The sequence below is a fragment of the Vidua macroura genome, chromosome 3, assembly GCF_024509145.1.
Source record: "Vidua macroura isolate BioBank_ID:100142 chromosome 3, ASM2450914v1, whole genome shotgun sequence".
Taxonomy (NCBI): domain Eukaryota; kingdom Metazoa; phylum Chordata; class Aves; order Passeriformes; family Viduidae; genus Vidua; species Vidua macroura.
The window spans coordinates 22,567,454-22,589,817 of record NC_071573.1 but is presented as its reverse complement, the minus strand read 5'-3'; the positions used below and the strand labels follow the sequence as shown (position 1 = coordinate 22,589,817).

The 22,364-nt window shown below is 40.0% G+C and overlaps 1 long non-coding RNA gene across 1 annotated transcript; it reads right to left on the bottom strand.

The window, feature by feature from the left end:
- Positions 1-19,459: 19,459 nt before the first annotated feature.
- LOC128805822 (uncharacterized) lies at positions 19,460-22,072 on the bottom strand. Its single transcript, XR_008436585.1, has 3 exons — positions 21,993-22,072; positions 20,988-21,081; positions 19,460-19,634 (listed from the first exon to the last, which is right to left on the bottom strand). It is a non-coding gene; the product is annotated as an uncharacterized LOC128805822 (long non-coding RNA).
- Positions 22,073-22,364: the final 292 nt, after the last annotated feature.

Genomic DNA, 22,364 nt, shown 5'->3' with positions numbered 1-22,364 from the left:
TGAGAACATGGATCCTTATTCAAAGGATAAAAAGCCCAATGTGGTCATACCTTAACTCAAACATTGTAAATGCCAGTCAAGACTACATTCACAACAAATCTAAATGCATGAAGGAAAAAAAGAAGGGCAAAACCACCCAGGCAACGTTAATCCCCTCTGAAATCGAGTCAGAGTGCTATTTCAGAGTTTATGACCTTAAATGAGAATGAACTGATATTAAAAGCCTCATTGCTTTTTAAAAATCTCCCCCCCTTTTCCCTTTCCATGTGCCTGGACTTCAGGGAAGAATTAAGGCTCTTGAGGTGCCTTGAAAGTATTTACTACCTCTGACGCATGACTTTAATTTTGATTTACCAGAGTTTAAAAAGTCAGTGCAGAGCCGATTGCAACAATTGTGTAAGGAAATGCACAAATTTTGAGCTCAGATGACTCATTTTTATGCTTGATTTGTGATTTAGCAGCAGCATATTAAAGTGGTGATACTTCTAAATGCATCTGGAATATTTTCTTTCCATAAGGTTGTTTAATATAAAACAAAACACCATAGAAACAAGTGGGAAGCTTGTCTCATTGATTTTAATGGGAATTTGTTTCACAAGAAGAATTTGCTGGTTCGGTATTTTCTTAGTTGTGCAAAAACAATTTGCATGGAAAATAGATTTGACTTACTTGGGCTTTTGATGCTGCAGAAAGAGGGAAAAACATATTTGGGGATTCTTGAGGGGCTTCAAAGAGCCAGCAGTCCTTTGCTGTGGTGACTGCAGCATTTGCAGAGTTGACAGCATTTGCAAAAGCAGGCATGTCCTGCATGGTGGGACAAACAGCAGGAGTCACGTTTTCAGGAGGAACTAACCCTGGCCCTTTCTTGCGCAGCTGGTCAGCCCAGGGCTGCAGGCACGTGTCTGGAGGGAGTTGAGCTTGGGCATGGGTAGGGAGAGAACAAAGGTGTTTCCGTCCACCTCAGCCCCTGCTTGACCATACGCATCAAACCTCCAACCAGGAGAATCCTGAGGAAATCAGAGGGCCCATTCCCCTCTCTCATTTCAGACCACCCTGGCACACACCTATTCCAACAGTGCTCTAAGGTTTGGAACTTGGGTTGAAATACTGACTCAAACTGCTGAAATATTCCAGGGCTTCCAGGTCAAATTTTCATAGGAAGAGAACGAAGTTGTGCATCATAATGACATTGCACAGTATTGTGTAACGCTCTTTGGAATGAAACCTCCACTTGGGCCTGAATTATGTGGTTCCTGATGTGTTTGGTGAGAGTCACATCTTTCTGTGGACAGCTCTGGCAACAGCCACACTGCTGCCTCTTCTGACCAGCATGTCAGGCCTCATCCTGCTGATATCTGTGGATTTATGGCTTCCGTCATCCCTCTTTCCCTTCCTGCCTCCCCAAATAGAGACATGACCTTGACTGTGTCCCACACCTAGAGCACATCTACAGCTCTTCTGGTGCCAGCTGGCAGCAGTTTCCTCCTCAGTGTGCATTCACTCACCCTTTAGCCGAGTAAGGACCTCAGGCAAATATCAGAGCCTCGTGGAAGCAGTCTTCCCATTTGATCTCCTCAGGAATGTGCTGGCATCATCCCTCAGCCTTGCTGGAGTTGAGCAGGAGCCCTGGGATTATTCCTGCCCATTGCAGCTCCAATTGTGCCTGTGCACACCCAGGACACCCAGGAGCAGGTGTGGTCCCCTCCTTCTGTTTTGAGGACAAATCCACTAAGTGGAGTGATACTTCTGCCTGTGGAGCTCCGCTTCCCATCCATTGGCATGGCTGACAGCACTGCTCCCAGTTTCCAAGGGGTTGTGGTTTTAAGCAACTCTGCTTTTCATTGTAACTTCTTTTATTTAATTTAAGACAGCAAATGATACTGGTGTGGGCAGGAGCAAAAGAGATGGGTAGAACTTCATAACCTTTGGACTTCTTTCAGCAAGTTGATGAAAATGCTGGGGGAGCTTTTCCAATATTGTTTTCATACTCTGAGTAACTGGAAAAGTGAAATTCTTCTGAATGAGCAGGATGAGGAAAACACTTAGCTCTGACGATGCTGGGAAAATTCTGGAGTTATTTTTATCCACACATATAATTTCTGGTTGGAAAAAAAAAATTGCCTCAAGTGTTCTGAATATGTGAATTTCTTATCTTCTGTTAGAAAACATAAGCACTGGCAGGAGAAAGCAGACTTTCTTCATTAGTGCCAGAATATTTAACATAGGTTCCTCAATATGGAAAAAAGTAGTCAGAAGAAAAACAAGGAAAGTCATTATCTGTTTTTTTCCCCTTTTAATAACCTTTTCAGTAGCACAATGCATTCAAAGCTAGGCACATTCCCCTCAGTGCAATATGGTCTCAAGACATGATTTAGATGGAAAATTTAAGTAAGATTAATGCAATTTATTATCCGCCAGGATATCCCTACAAACCACAGTGCTTGGCTGAATTTTTGATTCTCAATCTAATATTTCAGATGAGATTTCCAGATGGGTGTCTTATTCCTCTATTAGTTTAGTGAGGGTGATATAGAGTTTGTAAAACAGGAGAGGTTAAGCTAGTTTTAACACTTGATTAATCATTTAAATTACTTTGTTACTGTTTGAATCCATTGACTTTTGTTTACCAAGCAACTCCCTGAAACCCAAAGCCAACAAAAACGGCAGGCAGCTTTCCAAGTTCTTAATTTATTCAATGAGTTCTTCAAAGGAGTTCTAAAAGGGGAAAAAAGGAGCAAATTTATAGTTGCATTGAAAGCGTAGAGCAATTCTTGTTCATTGCTTGCTAAAAATGTCTAGGTTTTTATGGCTCAGAAAAAAAGCCAATATTCAAATATGCTGGCCAGCTCCTGGAGACATATATTTTTTTAAAGCAAATCAAACAAGTGCTTAATAGAGCCTGACTGCATGTTCATGCAAATGCTGATTGAAATAAAATCAACTTGTGTGACAAGCCACACATTTCTCTGCTTTTTATGTGCAAATGTGACTTCATCTGAAGTAAGATTCTGTTCCCCCGCAGGAAAATTCAGCGGGAACAGGATCAGGCCCGTAGGAAGTCAAGAGCACAGGGACAAAGCTTTTTCAAAAGCAAGTATGAATGGGTGATTAAAAAGCCTCCTTCAGTTACACAATATACATGTGTACAGTTTGCAATTGTCCTCTGGGGAAAGGGGAAAAAAAATCCCGAGCCCTAAATCATGAAAAAAGTCCAGCTTTCGATTCTGCATATTACAAAGTCCGAGTTTGGTAAATTGATTACAATTTCTTTACAGAGACCTATCAGGAATAAACCACTAAGTCTTAGACATAAATTTGAATTCCAGAGTCTCCAGCTAACCCAGCTCATAAATGAATTCCTAAATGCTGACTGTGCCAGAAGACCCAGTGCTGCAAAACCACTTGGCAGAAGCCATTAGTTTCAATGAGATGAACTGCTCTATTTAGCTCTCATTCAAAACTTTACAGAAATGCCAGATTTCCATAAACACAGGTTTCCTTGAATTTCCAGGGCTTTGATTAACTGGTAGATGAGGGTGTCTTACAAATATAGATTTGTATGCAGAGTTCAGCTCAGAAAGCAAGAGAGACTGGAAACGGACTATAGGCTTTTCTTTCTTTCTGGCTTTTTTTCTTCCTGAAGTAACAGAAAGCAGGAAAACTCCTTTAGAATATTTTGGAACTAAGTCTTTAATAATTAATAATTGCTCTGTGGTTTAGCAATCTTGTAGATCATTTTCCTGCCATTTATATCATTGTGTTAAGCTTTTTATGACAGATTAATATCCTTCAGCTCTTACAGTATGGTTTTAAAGTATTGAAGCAATGAAAGATGAAAAGAAAAATAAAAGAAAATCCTTATTTTTTTCCTCTTAAAAGAAATCAGTTTGTGACATCTATTAAAGGCAAAGACTACCTCTTTTATCAAGGGACAATATTTTGATGTTGCTTTTTCTTCTTCTTCCCTGTACTTTTTGTGACCTACCCATCAGAGTAGGGTCAGTCAGTTGTGTTGAGACCAGCAATGATTTTTGATACTTTTAAATTCATGTTTATGCAGGTTAGGTGAGGAGCAGATTTGGGGTTTTTTGTTGCATTCTGCATTTTAGGCCGTTATGGACCAATGACTTTTATAGCCTGGATGTAGGAGCACTAAAGATTAGAAGACCAAGTCCCTCTTTCTCCCCCATCTAATTTTTTCCCTCCACCAGCAAATGTTCCTAAAAAAACACATAATCTCTATAGTACTATGGTGATCATCATAAATCTATGAATAAATGGCATTACTAGCAAGAGTGCAAGAGCAGCACAGATAATAATATGCAACTATGGTTTATTAACCTTAAACCCTCTTAAATCAGTCATGGAACCATAGCAGCCAAGAAAACTATTGTGGTCAAACGCCATGAACTCCAGCTTGCTTTTAACACTAGGAATATTTCCCCTCTTCTCCAGCATTTCTACAACATCTCTGCTCCCAACCAGAGTTTCTGTAATAAAAATTGTAGTTTATGTGTCTGTTTTTTGGTTAGGCTCTGGGAGTCTGATTCAGCATTTTTAAATTTTTTTTCCCCCTTTTTTAGGACAGCGCTGGCTGTGTGGGTGCTGAGCCACGGAGGCTGTGTGTGGCCTCGCGGCTTGGCACCCACACAGCTGAGTCCTGCTACAGCTGGCAAAAACTGCTGGGATTTCAGAGCTCCAAAGCACTACGTTGGGCCTTTGACATTACCCCACCCTTCCTGAGCACTGCCTTTGAATAAGCCCATATCCTTTGGCCATCTATGGATAACGGGCTTTCAGGGCATTCTGCTTGGCTGATGAATGAAAAAGGTTGCTGAAGCCTGTACGTGCAGAAATCAATGTGGTCTAGCTTTTCATTGAGAGCTCCCCTCGTTTGCAATTGGCTTTTCCTATGGGACTTGCTACCAAGAAGCCGAGTTTGGGTGTAGGTGATTGGCAGGGATTGTTGTGTTGACAGAGGTGGATTCAGCCACTGAGGAAAATGCTGCCACTGGAGCAACCAAAGCAAGCACAGTGAAATCAACAGAAAACCGAAGGCAAAACTGAATAGCGCTAAATTAACCAAACTATGCAAAAGATGCTAAGAAGCTGAAGACCTGAAAGGAACTGGTAAAACTATGAATGATCCTGCTTAAAAATGAGAGCTGCAATGTGAGGATTTCAAGAACTCCAAAAATGAGCTGAGAAGTTTGATCTCAAAACAGAATGGAATAGTAATGTTTATAGAGCACTTAAAGTCATGACATGTATTGGGATACAAAATCCATGCCTCAAATATTCAGACTTTAGGTTGGGATAAACATAATATTGAGTATAAACTTCAATTTTACTATTGAAACTACATGATCCTTCTTTACCAAGGAACAACTGGTGAAATAGAAAAAAAAAACCCTAAACCCCAAACCCCAGAGATAATTTACTACTGTTGTATTATTTCTCCTTATAGAAAAAATCTAACAGGAAGAAACCACTGAAACATAGTTTAGGTCTGAAGAACCATGTTTCTCGAGTATCTGTAAATCTATGAACATCCGGCTGCTTTGACTGGTTTCTGTGAGTCCTAAAGCCCCAGCTTTGATGAAAGGCCACACACAGATCACAGACCCTGCAGGAGAAACCTTGCCTTGGCATGGCACAGAGGCTGTCTGTCCATCTGAGACTTGGTGTCTGAGAGCCAGCCACAAACCTTGTCTTTCCTAAGAGAAATAGACCAATTTTTCTTCTTTCAAAACATCCAAAGCAAGTCCTGCTCCTATAGCCAATATTCTGGTGTGCAGAGCACTTAGGCTGGAGGATCTCTAACGGTGCCTTCCTCACCTGGATAAAACACAAATATGTGCCTTCTATAAACCCTGGGAGCAACTTCAGCAGAGATGCTGAACTATGTTTTAAGAGTGAGAGTGGGGGAGTTCAAGACTTGGGGTGATTTGGGCCAAAGAGCAAGGGCACATAAGGGAAAAAACTAATCCCCATTCTGAGAGGTGGCTGCAAGTTTTCCAGTGCAAGCTTCCCTGATACTGCAGTGCTACAGGCAGGTTTGTGAGCATCATCCATCTATTATTAGTAGCCAAATAACTCTCTGCATTTTGGAAGAAATTAGTATTGAGGGGTTCTTTGGAGGAGTTTTGAGAAAAGCTGTAAATTGTGCTCTCTGCTGAGCAGAAACATGGGATACCATAATCAGAGTATTTAGTATATCATCTATACCATCTACAGGTGGCATAGACACCACAGAATTTCCTTGACAAAGATTTTGTGTCCCCCTAGGATTAGGAAGCTTGGGCAGAACAGAGGGAATGGAGAATAAGAGAAAGGCAGAATTTGCCACATACAACACCAAATGTCTCATTCATTCACTTTGTGTGGTAAATCTTGTGCCCTGCCAGCTGCAGCCTCTCCCAAAATTAGGGGCACTTGACATCTTACTCTTCTTATATTTGCAGAGAGATGCTGGTGACAATAGATTATTTTTATTGTGCAAGTGCACCGAACCTGGTGGAGTCCCACAGATTACAGGCAGGTTTGCAAACACATGCACATATGCACAGAGGTACAAATCCATCAGGGGGGCATTGAGATGGGGATCCAGCTCACCCTTCTAGGAGAGGTGTGGGGATGTCTTCACACAGAATTCACTCTAAGTAAAAAATACTTCAGTAAAATTCACACACACAAAAACTAAGCATTTATAATTGGTTCCTAAAGAAAAAAAAAAAGAAAAAAAAAGAAATAAAACAATAATTTCCAGTTTTTCTTGCACATTTGAGTACACGAGGAATTCTGCCAATAATTTTTATTTCAGATAATGAATTCCAAGACCCCATTATCAGTGTGGAGGAATTAATACCCTCCGTTCATGTTTTTGCCAAAACCAAATGTGGAAAGTGCTCAAACCACACCTGTTTCAGTTCTACAGCCCATACACTTCTGCTTGCCAGCTCCCTAGCTGTTAAAATTAGTTAGGGGATTTCTGATACTTTTTTTTTTTTCTTTTCTATTTTGTTTTCTTTTTCAAGGCAGTTACAGGACAACAGTAGCGAGGGTATGTGGTTAGCTCATAGGGATGTGAGAGGGAAAGCAGAAACACTTTAAAACTCCAGCAGCAGATGCACAGAGGAAGATTTGGCTCTTATATTGAATGCTTGTCAGTGTGGGGATGCTACATCCGTCCTGTGGGCATCAGGGAGGGAATGTGAAGTTACTCTGCTGATCCAAGTGAGTTTGCTCAATTTTCTTTTGAGGTATTGCCTAATGGGGCTCAGCACAGCACCTGAGGACGTCTGTGCTGTAAAGAAGGACAGAGAAGGAGAGGTTGTTTTGAAAGCAGAGACAGCAGGGTTGATGACAAATGGCGGTGCCATTCAGATGCTTTAGGGAAGCCGATGCTTTTGGAAATGCAACAGCAGTGCTCATTTCAGTGTCCTCTTGTCTCCTCAAGAATGCAAACTTGAATTTAAAAATTACCCTGTTATTTATACTCCCCCAGGCCCTTGTATCAATCAAGTGGATAATCACCCCATTAGCACCTTGGACTGCTGCTCAATTCTCCACTATCCAGACGCTGGCCTTCCATGCTCCGAGTGAGTGAAATCTGCCTGAAGAGCAGATTTGGACAAACTCTGTGCCACATTATATAACAACCAGGACTTGTTTGGTCATCCCTCTAAAAATGTCTATAAAATGTGCACCGTCTATAAAGTTTGGACTACAAAGAAAGATTTTTGTACAGCTACTTTTTAGTTATCTGTACATTTTTTTGTCTCTGTTACAGGGATTTCCTGGTTTCAGCTTACAATAAAATCTGGTTAAAGATGCACTGAAATGCATATCAAGGAAAAATATAAACCAATGAATTACATGTCACATATACAACATTAGCACAATACATTACAAAATCAGTATTTCTGCTACAGAAATGATGAGCAAAAATACCTTCAGAAAAAATGAACAACTTTCCCAGGATGTTTTTTTTTTTAAATATTTTTGGAAAATTGCTGTCTTTAGTTTGCTACATAATGTCTGCTGGAAATACTTTGCTCTCTTTCACCTTTGTTTATGTTCATATTATTCTCAGAATTTTCACAATGGTACTATGATTTACCCTATCCTATGGGAGGGAACTTTTGCTATTTTAAAATTAAAACAAAAGTGCCTCATGCCGTCCTCCACAAAAAACCCTTCTCATTTTATTTGTATTGTAAGCAACAATAAATATAATGAAAGAACCTTATGATTCACAGTTTATGCAAAACACTTACACAGAAATTTTCTGCATGTTTTATGAAAGAAACGTATTAAACTAAGTCTGCTAACTGTGAAACGCTGAAGGAAAACTAGGGAGCATCAGTACCTCAGTATTATAAAGGCAAGGAAGACATATTTTTGCAGAATGGTTTTCAAATTTGAATTTTGACATTTGAATTCTAGAAATTCAGATCTAAAGAATGGCTCTAGGAACCAAACACAAACCAATTCAATCCAATTTGCATTCTTTAATATTTATTCCTCAAATGGAATCCCACTGTCTCTTCAGTGTCTTCTCAAAGTGGTTAATTTAGAAACATCCAAGGGATAGTTTAATTGCCATTCTAGGCTAATTAGTTTGGGGCTGGGTGGGTGATATTTTTTGCAGATATTTAATAGGCTGTATAAACACCTGGCTACTTTTTTCTTTCCTGAAATACAAAGATTTCACCAGTCAGCCACTTCTACTGACTAATCAAAAGAGGAGTTTAGAGCACCCCACCTCCCTGCCCGTGCCCTTGATAGTGACTCTTTTTAGGACCCTGATGTTTATTTGGCTCCTTACACCATTCAGTACATCACATGCTCTATTATATTGTGTAATTTTTGAAAGCCTAAATGTCATGCAGTAGTAGTCAAAAGCCTTAAAATGTCTCTTATATTTATGTAGTAATTTTTATCAAGCGAGTTATAATCTCACCAGAGGATGTAATCAGATCTGTCCAAGGAGACTGATGTTCATAAAACAATGTTGGCTAACATTATTTCTTTTCCAGGCTTTTACTTCTTCTTTGATTATATCTTGTGTCAGTTTTATTCCTGGTTCTGCAATTGGAAACCCACAATAACAGTGCTATAATATTTCACAAATCTGCCCATGGTCAGCTCTCCTGTTGATTCAAACTGTGAGTGTTTAGCTTTTTTATATTCTTTTTTTCTCCCAAGAATCCAAAAGTTATTTAAGTAATTTAGGAATTCTCTCAAAAAATGTGCGTAGAACCAAAGCAGGACACTATGTGCTGGCATACAGAGATGAATTATGGCAACAAAACAACTTACCACCCACCCCTTGACAAGCTGCCTGTGCACTGTGACTGTGATGGGGCTATCCTGAGGTTAGAGTTACACCACATGAGTAGGATGTGTTCTCAGCTCAAGCATTCCAAGGTGGTTGTAGTGCTTTGGCTGAGGAATGGCAACTTCTTTATGGTGTTGCCATGGCATTGTGCTGAATCTGCAGCACAGAGTCACTTAAAATGGGGCACGGACTCCTAAATCCTTTAGGTTCATTGAAATTGCATCCACCACCTCATTCGGTGATCCAAACTCACTCACACAGACACGTGCAAATACTCTTTTTTTCCACTGACAGGCTGTGTAGCAGAAAGCTCTGGTAGCTCTGCTACTGAGCAGGAATATCCATGAGCCATCAAAGCACACCCTACACTAGCTGTACAACCAGACGGCTTCCAGAGCTCTTCTGCGTGTGCACCAAGTTTATCAGAACTGTGAAAATCACAGTCGTACTTTTTCTTATTCCTGTTTCCCTTCTTTTCTGGCTGTTTATGCAAACAACATTTTGAAAAACACGCAGACACTATTCTTTCCTGGCAAAAGTGTTGGAGTTTTTTGTGTTTTTTATAGTCTATTGGTTCAGGAATGCTTTTGCACTTAACACCTCCGCGAACTTTTTTGTGACACAATATCTCATCTGGTAGGTCCATTCTGAAATGGCTGGCTGGCGTGCCAAGTACAAGCTCCAAACCCTATCTTCCCCAGGTGCTAAATTACCTTTCCTGATAGTCTGAGCAAAATCTGTGGAGGTGTTTGGTTTAGGCTTGAACGATACACTCAGATCCCAGCCATTTCCTCTTCCGGACACCCAATAGCCCTGTGAATATTCCAAACTGATAATGTCAGGTTTGAATGAGAGGTGGTCTGAGAAAGCACTTTTCCCTGCATTTTTCTTGATCAGAGATCAAATGTGGATTTTGTTGGGAAAAAATAAAGAGCAGAGGTGTGTGTGGAAAGTCAGGGTTGTGGATGTGCTCAGGCCACAGCTGCCCGCAGTGTGTCGCCTGCTAGAATGGGATAACACGTCTTGGAGCATTCACTTGAGCCCAGCCTGTGCTCTGGCACTTCATACATAGCTTGTTATGACTTCCAAAGGGCACCTCATGGCCTGAATTGCAGCCCAGAGGCCACCCAAGAATGCCACCAGTAGAGCATGAACTTAGCCAGGACAGTTTTAGCTGGCAGCCTCCTGGTGAGGGGGCCCAGCTTTCTGCCCTTGTACCACCCCTGTTCTCTGCCTCAGCCCATGCAATCAGCAGTGCTGTCCTTCCTCTCCCTGGCACAAGAACCTCAGACCAAATCTTGTGCCAGGTACCCTGGGCAGCGAATCATCCGGACTTTACCAGAACCCTGTGCTGTGAGTCCATTCCCATCATCTTGGTGGGAAGAGATGAGATAATTGCCCCTCAAACAACAGCTCATCACCAGCTACCTGAGCATCCACCCTGATTCTCCTTGCAAAAAGAGGAGACTGCTTTGCTTTTATTCTTGGTTTTTATTTTTGTGCTCTGTTTTTCTTTCACTAGTGTTTCATGCTCTGATACAGACGTATTTCTCCGGAAAAGCTCCTGTGCATAAGGATTTCTGTTTTCATTTATGACCTTAAGGGAAAACATCTGTTGCTGTTGCTGTCTTGCCATTTGTCTTCAGCTTTCCTCATAACTGTTGTTTTAGTTGTGGTATCATCGTTCTTTCTGAATCCCCACTATCTTTCTGTACTGTATCTCCCTGTCTCTGTGATAGGTCACATGCTGGTGTCACTGTTTTCCGGGACAAAGTCAAATTCTTTATTTTTAGGAGGTGTTTAAGTTAATCTCTTGTCTGTTACTGCTCTTTGGGGTTTTGATGTTCTATTATCTTGTTCCAGACTAAATTTTCTCATCTGAAATAGTCCCAGAGAGATAATGTGCCTCAAAATTTGAATTTTCTTGTTTTTCTCTACAATAGAAAATTGATGGACTTTCTCTGGCTTGTTTTTTAGCTTTTTTAGCTGTACTATTGGTGCCCTGGTAATGTTTGTTAACAGCTGTTTTAGGAAAATATTGTAAGCAAAACAGAGGCCCAGATTTATCTGATTTATTCTGTCTTTCTAAGTGCCTTGTCATTGTTTTATAAAACCAGTGAGGAGAAAAATAGGACAACTGAGATCTTGAGTGAATTTGTCCTCACTTCTCTTTTATAAACCACCACCAAATTACAGAGTGAGACTGTAGTACAACCGTGCTCCTCACTGAGGCAATTCAGGAAAGGGTTAGAGGTAGATGAGCATCAGTGAAACCACAGAGGGAAGATCTAACCCTTACCAAGGCTGCCACTGAGGGGCTCATCAGCACAAGACCCCTACAGAACTTCTTCTCCCTGTTTTATTCCAGTAAATGATGAACAAGGAAACACAAAGACAGGAAGCCTAAGATCAGCAGCATCACCAGCTTGAGTCAGTTCTGTTTTATCTTTAGGCATTAAATGCAATTCACTGACATCTTAGGTGCTACCACTCAGATGTGCACAAGCTATGTACACTGAGATGTTGTCTGGGCTTTCAGTGAGCGATACAAACACTGATTTATTTTCCAAGCACGTTATGAAGGGCTTAGTATAATTAAGCTACAATTGTCAGAGCATGACAAAATCAGATTCTCTTTAAAAAATAATATTATATTCTCTGAAGAATAATGTGGGCAGGCATGGTGCTTCTCTATTCCAGATAGTAAAACATAGAAATTTAGTTTCAGGAAGTTCAGTGCAACCTTTTCAGAATTTTTTAGATACACAGGCCTTAGCTGAATATAAACAAAAAGACACATTGCTTGGAAAAGAAAATATTGATATCACAGATCTTTGAGACATCAAGAGTAATGACAACAAGACCTTCCAAGACAGCCCATCTGCAGGTCCCTGCACATCCCACATTCCCTTCAGCTATTTGCCATTCTCTCAAACTAAAAAGGACACTTGTCCTTTTCTGATTGCAATATCCTTATAAAAAGAAAAATTTACAAACCATGCTGTGCCTCTTCTACAAGAGGAATTGTCAAACGTCCCACTGCAGTGGCCTGTCACCTCTGGATGCGCTGTAGGCGAAAATTTGGATTTTGTCTTTGAAAATGAGCAGAGGCTTTACATGGGGTTTGAACTCCTCCATGCTTCAGTCTCAGGGGCTCTTTTCCTGTGAAATCGAAAGCCTTGCCAGGCTGGTCTTCATGTTATTTCCATCACTAGATGCTGCTTGTGTTCTGCAGGCTCCCTCTAGTTTTTAATTCCATCCAGAATTCAAAAAAAGGATTAGATTCTAGTGGAAGTCTAGAAATGCTCATGTCAATTCCTTTCTTCCTAGACGTATAAGGAGAAGATGACGGATGCTATTGCTGAGACACAAGCCAGTCTCTGATCTTAGTATATGAAATGTTTTTCTAGGGATCTCCCACAGCCTTTGTAGAAAGGGTTTTCAAATTTCAAGCCTAAGTTGTGAATAAAAATACTTTTCTAGATTTCTTAGATGGAAAAAAAACCCCTTACTGTAAATCTCTGATGGCCAATCCTTTTCTCTGTCATAGTTCAGCAAAATTTCACCTGAGTGGTGCAGCAGAAAAGAAAAATTATCAAAACAAACCTATGAAACTCTTTTAAAGGTTTTAAAAATCTTTAAAGGGGAGAGCCACCTGCATCCACTCAAAGAGCCCCAGCTGAGTTAAAGACACAGAATGTGTGTTGTGGAAGCTCAAGCCAAGCAGTGAATGATGAAAAAAAACCTCATTTAATTTCTTGGCTTCTGCAGTCTTATCAGAGTGTTCTGCCCAGCAGAAATGAGCCCTGTGAAAAATGTATATCCCCAAGTTCAAATGTGCAGTGTAAAACAATATCTAAAAGAAGTTAATTCCATCGCTTGTTCCTTAAATAGTTTTCAGTGCGAGAGATGGTTTTATAATCATGTGTCTATGATCAGAGACTTTTGGATAGACACCAAATCAAAACATCAGCAAAGAGAATGGGGTGATGTGGAAAACTGATTTATTCATTCAGAGTCAATAAAGTAAGCGTGCAGTAGCTGGATTGTAAATAGCCCTGTGGAGAAGATTTATAAGTCTTAACATGGGGAGACAGGTTTATCCCAGTTAAAAGCACATTTCGACTGGAAGAACCCGTCACCATGTTTATAAAATGGGGCCTTGCATGCAAGATGTAACCTTAGGCCTGTGTGAATTTGAAATTGGCAAACAATGTCATCTGCAGCCATGTTTTTCATCTCTAAAGTGGAAAGCTAAAATTGACCTGAAAATATAAAGGAGGAAGATAAAAATTCTAAGCAAAATAATTCTAGGCCTCAGCAGGAATATGCACAGTGCTTAAAACTTCCCTTTGCTCCAGATTGCTGTGTTTATAAATCAAAATTATATGTCCAGTGGGGAAAAGGGAAGTAAAACTGTTTCCAAATGAAAAAAGGACAAGTGATTCATTTCTGTTAAAATCATAATTGAAAATACAGAATGTAGAAATGGTCTTGGTTTACTCTTGTTTTTATTTGTAACATTTGCTTTGTTGCAGTTAATATGATCAAGAGACTGAAAAAGAAACCATTTAAAGAAACCATTTACCACTATAAATCTTTCAACTATTTGAAAAATAATACACATTGCAGGCTTTCTGCACCCTATAAAATAGAGCTTCATCTTTACCAGGGATAAATACACTTCCTTCGATTTCCTGATAGAACAGACCTTTCCAGTATTTCATTTATTAAACAAAAAATATCTTTATTGACTGTAGTGTATAAACAACTCTGAAGAAACCCCAGTGAAATCTAATGAGGTATTTCCCTTTGCAGCATGACAAGGTTCAAATATGTGCATACGTGCAGTAAGGAAAATAAAATTGACTCTGACAATCAGATACCCCAGCGAGCTTCTATCTTTGCAACAAATGTGCTCTAAATTCCAATGTGCTTTGACAATCACCATTTATTTCAATGCATCCTCCCCAGACACTCATTCTTGAGAGCCAAATTCCCGTCTCATGGAAGTCAGAGGGAGGCTTGCCATAGGTATCAGTGTTGGAAAGATTTGATCCTTACTATGTTTAAAAGCAATCAGATGGATGCAAAATGAAAGGAAATGAATGCATTTACCCCTTGAAGTTCCAAGGACATTGAAAAAGCATATGTCTGGTATTTTTATTTTGGAGCTCTCACACGCTGACAGAATAACAACTGCCCTTCACGAGTTAGCAAGATGCCTCCTCAAGGCCTTCACAGGCCATTTAGGGGTGCAGACAATTATCTTCCAGTGCAATAAGTCAGATTCGTCTCCCGAGGTACGACATGCCCTTCTGATAGTAAAATATTGCTCCCAGGAGTTCATTTGTGCTAGAGACTCTCCTAGGGTTTTGGCTAGACATAGAATGGAGCTTCTTGGATTTAAAGACGTGCTGCAAACATAGCCCATTGCACCAAGAGGTGAATAAGGCTCCCTTATGGATAGGGAAAACTGAAAAGCAAAAGAAAAACAGAACTGTTGTGGGCATCTTTAGACAAAAGGGGGACAACATGAACAGAGGGTGCGTGTGAAATAAATTCTTTTGAAATTCGGTCATATGACTCTCATTATCAATAATGAGAAGTTATTATTGATGGTAACAAAGAGATAAGGCAACAACAAGAAAGATAAAGACAATTATATTATCATAAGTTATTTCTTAAAAAATATTTTAACATACATTGAAAAGAAATATAGATTCAGATGTTAAATTCATTTAAACATTTAAGTAGATATCATTGGTCTTCTGAGACGGCTGTATGAATCAGCAGGCTTAGGTCATGGGGTGAAGATAAAGACTATACAACCAGATTAATGCCACAGAGCCAGTCATCCCAGAACTCTGAGAAGTCATATCAGTGAAGGAAGAAAAATCTCCAGCATATCCTCAAGTCCCAGTGACTTTGCCTTGCAGGATCAGCTCCTCACTTCCTCCATGTGACATCCATGAGTGGTCACAGCTCAGCACTGCAGGAAAAATTGTGGACATTTCCAGTCATTTCAGAGAGCAAACAAAACACAAAAGAATTGTGTTGAAACTGGGAACACCCTTCAGGCAATCCCACAAATTAGACAAAAAATAAAGAAAAAATGCTCACTGTGCATGGATCACATAATCCTGGAGAAAAGCCAGTTCCCAGCAAGAGAACTTGGGTATCTGTGAGAAGGTGAAAATGGAGAAAAATTGCCATTTCATACAGAAAAAGGTTTGAGCAACCCTTTAAATGTAGTGGTGTGCTGTTGATTCCTATTTCATGGTTTTCATGAAGGGAGGGTCCACGTGTCTACTGCTACTCTAGTATTGCTGAGCTGTTGAGACAATACGTAAAAGGAAAAGTGTGACAATAAAGCAGAGTCTCCCTTTCTCAGGTGTCATGTTAGTACCCCTTCAGTTGAGGCCTCTGTATTTTTTATTTCTATTCCAGCTGTTCCTCAGAGTGATTGGTAGAAAGGTGTGACTCCAAGGAAGGCTCAAATTGCTCCTCCAGCTGTTGGGTTTATAATCTACATTTTAATATGGGCAAAGAGAAGACCTTTTGGAAGAGAAGTCCTTTTGTGGCACAGCTCCAGCATGTTGGTTCTACCCAGCAAAGTGCTGTGCACTGCACTGTTGGTCCCCTGCACTTATCTCTGACAAGCTGTGTAATTGCTACATGCCTGACAACACTTCTCATTTCCTAGAACTGCTCCAGTATAGTGTAAATTATTTTCACAAAACTAGGAATACACTTGGTAACACTTTCATCAAGTTGTTACCACCCACCAGGGCAGACATAAGCTCGTGGAGTGGTAGCTCAGAGCCATACCAGTTCCTTGTTGTACTTTCAAGTTGCTAAAAAACTTCGGGTGGCTGAGTTCTGGTTACTCTGACTGACTTTTGCTGAGCAGCTCACAGAGGGACATTAATAAGTGTGCTGTGGATGGGGATGCGTGTAGCAGGTGTGACAGTTATGATGCTTTTGCAGAGAGACAAACATAATTTTTTTCACATAGTCAAAGCACAGATGAGGAACTGGGTGACAGAAAGATTGCGTGACTTACCCAGGGTCATACAGGAAGATTGTGTCAGTGCTGGAAACTGAATGTGAAATTTTTAGCTCCAGCTAGCTCATTAATTATTTTATCATCTTCTGCCACAATAGGAAGATTACTGAGAGTGCAGTCATTCCTCACATAACTGCTGGGAATGCTGAATGATTCCAAGTGTACATAAATATGTAGGGAAAGAGTAGATTTGAAAAAGACATGTAATAAACATGCCCAGCCCTAATCTGTATTTCCTCATCCATGCGTTCAAGTGGCCTAGTTGTAATGGTACTAACATTACGTATCAAAACCCCTGGTGGGATTCCAAAAACTCTGGAACATTGCCTTCAATATGTTCATATTGTCCTCTGTAGATGGGAATTTCTGTCCTCATAAAATAGTGGCTTGTTTTTTATTTATGTGTAGTAGCACCCTCTCCCCCTGAAAATAGCCTCTTATTTCTCATTTTCTACAAACTACTCAAAAAAGTGAGAGCTTGTGGCACTCACCAGCTTTGAAGGTGAAGCAGTTAACACAGACTCCTACCTTAGCCAACCTTCATATTACTTGTTATTTTGCATTTACTTCTTGATGCTGCCACCTTTATATTTGCTTTGCTTTAACATTGTTGCCTATGCTTTTTCAAAGGTGAATCCCTTCCAAATGTATTTGGTGGGGCTGTGCTTAACATTTGCCAGTGGTGTCAATAGATTTGAAGTAGATTTGAGGTGTCATAAAAACAGAAAGGATGAGCAGACTATCTAATCTGATTTTCTGTGCAGCCTGTACTAAAGAATTTCACTTACCAGTTCCATGACACCCAACGTTCTTAACTAAATCTTTGGGATTTTTGGCAAATCAAACAAAGCCCCACACTGGGAGCCTTCTAGTCAACTCTCCTACCCAGCCATGTTGTCTCTTGCTTTACCTTTTATAATTGTCTTTGCAGTGAAACAGTAATAAACAATGCACAAAGGCAGAAGAATATCAGCTGGAAAAGGGTCACTAGTAGTTGGACTGTGATATATGACACTCCTGAAAAAAAGTCAAAGCAATCTGGGGAAAAAATGGTATGATGAATTACAGGAAATAGTAAATTACAGAAAAGTGTATTCTCTGCTACTTTTTCATAAATCCCTTGAAACTATTGTCATGAGATGATGATTAGAAATTTCAGTAACACAATGGTAGAAGCAGCCTGACTCAGAGTCTGTATTTTTGGTTTTGTCTGCAAAACTTTCATTGCTGAATGTGTGAAAAGTGCAGGAAAGTGTGTATATGTGAATTAACATTAGTCCATGCAAACAACAAATAATTTAAGCATTGTAATTTGTCTTCAGATAAATTATTTGTGACTTCTGAGCCAGATCCATGGAGCTGTGCTCATACAGAGATCAAATTTGGCCTCCTATTTTCATTATGAACCACCATTACAGGTAGCTGAATAAAACTGTATAAATAATTTACACTCTTATAATTTCCCTTCAATCTGCCAATATTTCCTTGAGCACAGTTTTGTTATAGAAGCACCCTTAGCACCTTGGCCATCTAAGTATAGCTACCAACTAAGATTCCTGCAGTGCTGTCAATCCAATCTCTCACAATTTACTACGCTTTTATCTACAATTGTGCCCTTCTGTAAATATTTTTTTACAAATGGAGGTTTACAGTCCAATATTTACTTAGTTGATCTCCCATGCAGCAATGAACTCGAGTAGATAGCCCTTAACATGCATTTCTGCTGGGGTCTGAAGTGCAGGTCTGCAATGCTTTATCTATTTACAGGGCAGGTCCTATCTGATAGGATCTCTTATAAGAGAGGTGCCTTCTGCATGAGAGCAGATTCCTCATTTTCCCTCTGTTTACTTTTGCCCATCAGGATCTTATACAGTGCTCCCTAAAATGGACAGAAGGACACCTATTGATTAACTGGCTTTTCTGTCATGCTCCAGGAAAATGAGAAAGGTGTATTGATTTTTCGGTTTGCTGTTAAGACACATTTTGAAATTCTGTGGTTTTGGCTGACACTGTAGCCTTGGCAGGGTCTTCAACCTGCAAAATTTAAACCTAAAATGTGCCACTTCCCCAACTCACTGCTGTTCATTGCTCATACCAGGATTGCTGTGGTTCTCCAACACAGCAGCCGTCAGCCACCTCAGAAAGATTTTCAGCTGTTGTCGTGGCTCCTCTGGACCCAGACTTACCACCTCCAACACCAGTTACATGGCATTCAAGATGATGGCAGCAAGTGTGTGGTCACAGACAAAAAATAATTTTAACACATCTCCTTTTGTCAGGGAAGAGATCTCTGGTGTTTCTCATGTCAAAATTCCAACTAGCTCCCAGCTTCTACTGAAACATTTCCCTTCACTGATTCTGGGATTGGATGACTGAGCACACGACAATTCCCACAATAGCATTTCCAAATCTAAGTGCCAATGCTGGCATCCTGGGAGAGGTTGATGGGAATTATGCCCTTAACTTCCCCCTTCCAGTGAGAAATGACCACATAATTTGCAATCCTACAGCGATGTCACCTCAATTCCATGTGTGTCAGTTGTAGGGAGCAAAACCTCAAATCCAGCACTTCACTCAAGCCTATGCTTTATTTATAATTATATGAAAGTTCTGGTTGCAGTCCCTGCCACAGACTGAGAGTCTCATAGCACCTGATAGCGCTCATGAGTTGGGTCTTAATTTCAAAGCCAGGCATCCAAAGAAATTAAAAGTATGATTTTCACACATGCTTCAGCTGGTTCCCTTTAAAAACGAGGCTACTTGCAATGCATGTCTAATAAGGATTATGGTGGGTTGCTATGGGCACCAACATTTTGAGATGTTGGCCTAAATGACATGGATAAGGAGAAGTGTTTTTTACATGAGCTGTTAAATAAAACTCTTTAGTTTTAATAAATAAACACAGCTCTTTAGGAAGTGGTGACAATGTGCAATCTGCAAAAGAAGGAAGTCTTGGAGGTGCTGTGGTAATAATGCAGTTACTTGAAGCACATTGAAGATACAAATATCTCTGTGGTTTTTTATTTGCTTCCACTCTTTGAGTCATTCTGAGAAACTTCACAAAGCTGTGCACATTCCAGTTATGGCCAAAGCATGATGCACGCCTCACTGCATACAAAAAGCTTTACTCCAGAAGGCTACAGCGTGGGCTGAGAAGAAGTCTTTTCCAGGCACTGGAAAATGCAGATTTGAAGCACAATGTAATGGAGAACTTTGTGTCATCTGTATAAAAGAAGAAGAAAGGCAATCATTCTTGGCACAGTTAGACAATTAAAAAAATAGGGAAGTGGCTACTCTCAAGACTGAAGCATTTCTGTCATAACATGTGCTGCTGAAGTCACCAAAATGTAGTGGTGGTGATGGTGTGGCTTTGTCCTAGCTGAGGAGAGACTGTTTGAGAGTTGTATTTTAAGTATTTATTACAAAATCATAAGCACAGCCAAATCCCTCAGAGGATTAGGGAAATTAGTTAATGAAAAAACAGTTTAAAATAATTTTTGCAACCCCCAATTTTGAAAATCAAGGAACGGATCCAATTAAATTAATTTCCAGAAGTCCTCAAGAACAAGGTGACGTTGGAAAGGAGTTGATTCAATCCTAGAAGATTCAAAGGAAGGAGAAAAGCAGATCCAAATATCTTCAAATAAAGCAAATCACCAAAGCAATAAACATGGTTTAGTTTATGTTGCTTAAATAAAGATGATTTTTTATTTGTTCTAGTTGCACTGTGAAGAAGCTGTCTAATTTGTGATCAGGATTGTTAGATTATAGATCCAAATCTGCACAAAATCAATAGCCAAATGCTTCCTAATGCCTCAGTTTACTTAAGGAAAAACAAAAACAAAAACAAAAAACCAAAACAACAACCCAAACAAACCATAAATATATTCAAGAATCATGAATAAAATAATCAGCACAAGCAGAGATGCTCATGATCATTACTGAAAGACAGCATTTTTGTTATGATTTGCTGAGGTCCACAGGACCCTTCAAGTTTAGCCAGAGTTCACATTAGAGGCCTGACCATGTCTGCTCCTGCTCCTGTCAATTATTTGGGCTTTTTCCCAAGAGAAGCTTCCAACAAAGTCTGACTCTTCCCTCAATTTTCTCTGAGCCATCCATCTTCCAGCAAGCTCCATGCTGATAGATCCCTGAGATGGTCCACAGCCCAGAAAGAGGCCAAGGCTGCCATGCAGATACAGGAATCTGCCTGGGGAAGGTAAGGTGTTATCACAGGATGAGGGTCTCACAGGTCATTTAAAAGACCAACCTGGGGAGGGTGCCTTTGAGTCTAAAAGGAAATGCACTTTTGTCTAGGCAGGTTAATATCCAGATTTGTAGAGGAGCTCAATTCCCCAAACCTTATTGGTAGCAGTGCTATGTACCACACAGTGTTTCAGTGGAAACCCATGAAACCTCTTCAGATAACAAAGCCCAAGCCTACTTCTCAATGCTTGCTGGAGCAGGCCCAAAGGCTGAAATAAAGACCTGACCCCTGTGACACACACACGTGACCCATTCCTCTGACAGCTTGTGGAGAAAAAGGCTGGAGGTATCGGGCACGTCAACACTTACCTAGGTTTGGAGGGCAGGGTGCTTTCCCATAATCAGGGGGAAGTGTTGGAATGTGTTGTTGCTATGTTTTTTAAGTCCTTTTGAAACTGTGGCCCTAAGGAAATGAGGAAATACAGAGGATGAGGTTACATTGTTATTATTATTTCACATTTTTTGAACACAGGATTATATGGCTGGATTCATATTATATTAGCTTTCTAAATCTTTAAAAACACAGGGCCTACAGGGCACACTCAATGTTTTATTCATTAAATTAATGTATTTCTATTTTAAAAAAATCCTGCCTATCTAGCAAGCATTCCTTTTTTGCTCTCTCTTTCTCTCTTATAGTCCTTGGAATATTCTTGTCTGAAAACACACACGTGTAAACTTTTATAAATAAAAAAAATATTTTTTGAGTAATAAATCAGTTTTCTGTGCTTTCCTTAATATGCGACAGCCACTCTCTGACCAGGTTTCCCGACACCCTCACTCAGTGAGCAGCTATTGCCTAAAAAACAAGTGGGATCGGTCCCTTCAGATATCCAAGTGGCTATCCTATTTTCCAGAGATGTATTTTCCACACAGGAATGTGTTTCCAGATGCTTCAAGTAAAAGAGGTAAAAGAAAGGCAATCTCAAGGTTTCCCCTGAGACCGGGAGCCTGAGCCTATATCCACGTACACCAACTTACATGAATAGCAGGTTTGTTGACTGCAGTGGAATTGTCCCTGAGTTATGCCACTCTCAGGAAGATCAGAGAGAGAAAGGCTCATTAGGCTCACTGTTCCCTAAATTCCAGCTGAAGAAAGATTCTGATATTGCAACCACAAAAACAATCTGTTTGCCACAATGACCTGCACTCTCTCTCTCTCCTTCTGTTTTTTTTTTTTTTTTAATGCAGCTGTTAAACCTTTCTATACTGATTTCTAAAAAATATCCTCATATATGTATTAATTTTTTAAAAAGTCTTGTGTGTGTTTTGTAGTGTATAGTACATAGCAGAAGAGTTGAAGAATCATCTCACTATTGTTAATTAGCCAATCTGGCACTGCTCCTCTTCAGTGGAAGACCAGAGTTGGTTGACTGACTTAAAACATTTCAGTGCTGTTGCTGTGTCTTCAGGTAGCTGCAGGGATAAACAGAAACGACAAAATACATCAGGTCTTTCTTCTGACAGCTGGCCTAGGAGTTTCTACAGTTCATCACTTGTCTGCCCTCTGATGTACAGGCTTATATGGCAAGAAGCCTTGCCCCCTTGGATATTCCTTTTTCTTCCTTTCTGCTATTGTCTTATCCTCCTGACAGCTGCATTTGTCCTAATTTTACTCCTTTTCCTCTCCTTCTTCAGTTGCTAGGATTCTCTTTGCATCACTAGCAAATTTAAATTTTCTGACAG